Genomic DNA, 2,263 nt, shown 5'->3' with positions numbered 1-2,263 from the left:
AAAACTTCTTTTTTCTACTATAGAAAACGAGAGAGAGAGAGAGAGACGTAGAGAGGGCAAAGGGTATATCTTACACCCACTCGAAATTTTCTCTTCCCCTCTCTCTCTCTCTCTCTCTCCCCTCCTTTCTCTTTCTCTTTCTCTCTCACTTTTTGGCAGATTAATTTTTAAAAAATAATGAAAGGAAAAATTTTTTTAAAAAAATTAAACTTACCAAGTAAATATCCGAGCACAAACAGGAAATCTTTCTTTTTGTCGATAAATATTATTATTGCCTAATAAGTAAAAAAAAAAAACAAAATTCACAAAACAAACACAATATTATTATTATTATTATTCACAAAAATCAAAAATAAAAAAACACAGTTTTTGTAATTATTATCATTATTAATACAAAAACATTTTGTTATTATGTAAAAAAAAAAAAAAAGAAAAAATTTATACAACAATTGTAAAATATTGTTTGAATGGTTTTACAATATTGTACAAATGAATTCGAATTTTATTATTAATTAATTTTTGGAGTTTAAATGTGGTAAAAACAGGGGAGGGGGGGGAAATAAATATTTTCCATCAAATCGAGATGTTTGTAATACACAAAAGTACAATTTTCAAAATTAGTTCTGAACAAAAAATTTAAATGAATAGTAATGAAAATTTAAAAATCGAATGAATGCTTAAAAAAGGATTCGATATTTTAACAATCGTTTTTCAACATTATTATGTGTGTGTGTGTGTGTGTGACAAATGTTTAAAACTTTTTCAAATTCATTTATTAAATGGTGGAAAAATATTTATACAAAAGAACAAAAGGTAAATAGATATAAAAAAAGTTAAATTTTTGATCAATTTTAAAATTTTACAATCGGTTAACAACGAATAAATGCTTTAAAAAAGATTTTATCGACTGCCAAAAATTCTATTGAGAAAAGATAATTTTAGACAATGAAAAAAATTTTTTCACATTATCATAAAAATTATTATTATTATTATTAAAATTTAAATTATAAAAAAAAAAGGAAAAAAATCTCAAGAAAATTTTGTTTAAGTCAGTCTCCTTAATAATAAATAAATCAGGGAGGGGTACACACACACACACACACACAAATTGTCCAAAATGACTGGCGGCTAAAAGATGACGTCATAAACTAGTTTTGAAAAGTGACCTCTTTTTTTTTTTAACAAGGACCCCAAAAAAAAAATAATAATAATAATTTCGTTAATATTTAATTTAATATTCACTCGTATGAAACTTTTTTATAAGTTATAATAAATTTTAAAAATAAAAACGTAATAAAATATATAAATCTGATATATCAAATTGAAAGCCCAAAAAAAAAAAAAAATATGTTTTAACATTTGTTAAATGAAAACAGAGTATCAGATTTGGTTACTTTTTCGGGCGGATAAAACCAATGGAAAAAAATCATACCTATCTTCCTGATAGTCTTCAATTACGGAGGTTGAATCGAATTCGCTAAAATCTGGAATAGAATCGCCTTCAAAACTAAATTGTCCCAAAACACTAGCTTTAGTTGCGGCATTCATGTTTGTTTTCTTTCAAAATGGCTTCCTTTGAATTTACAAAATTTTCACTGCCTTCTTGAAAAAACTTTTTTTTTTAATGTAAGCCAATTTTAGAGAGACGAACTCGAAATTTGATTGGTTGTTTTTATATTAAATCTACGCTCGCTTTCGAATAACGATACGTTATTAAAAACGTCCTTCAAATTACACAAAAAAATTTTTTTTTCTTAAGGTAAATTGAAACCTTAGTAAAAATTTACTTAAGCTTTTATTTCTGTTTGATTAATTACTTATTTATTTTCTTAACGTTGCCACGTTGTATTATTGGTATATTTTTTACAAAATTTTATTCAACAATGATAGGATGTGTAAAATTACGTTGATGAATATAAGAGAAAAAAAAACGATTTACTAGAATAAAGATTTGTTTTTTTATTTTTTTTATTTAAAAAATCAAAATTTTTATTATTGGAAATTACAACCTAAAATAATCAAAATGAAATTACGAATAAAATTGATGATATTTAACTCTTGAACTCAATATACATTCAAGCGAATAATATAACAAATTTTCTGTGGTAAAAATCATAAAAACTCTTTTTAAAAAAAATTATTATTATTATTTTTTTTTTTTTGGTTTAGTTTTTTAGAAAATGACTAAAATCAAATTGTATGTAAGAACGATAAAGAAACTTCAATATTGAATAATAATAATAATAGTAACAAATAATAATAA

Source organism: Pediculus humanus, genomic scaffold, assembly GCF_000006295.1.
Source record: "Pediculus humanus corporis 1103172107436 genomic scaffold, whole genome shotgun sequence".
NCBI classification, from domain to species: Eukaryota; Metazoa; Arthropoda; class Insecta; order Psocodea; family Pediculidae; genus Pediculus; species Pediculus humanus.
The sequence above is the reverse complement of the archived record's forward strand: the minus strand, read 5'-3'. Positions refer to the sequence as shown.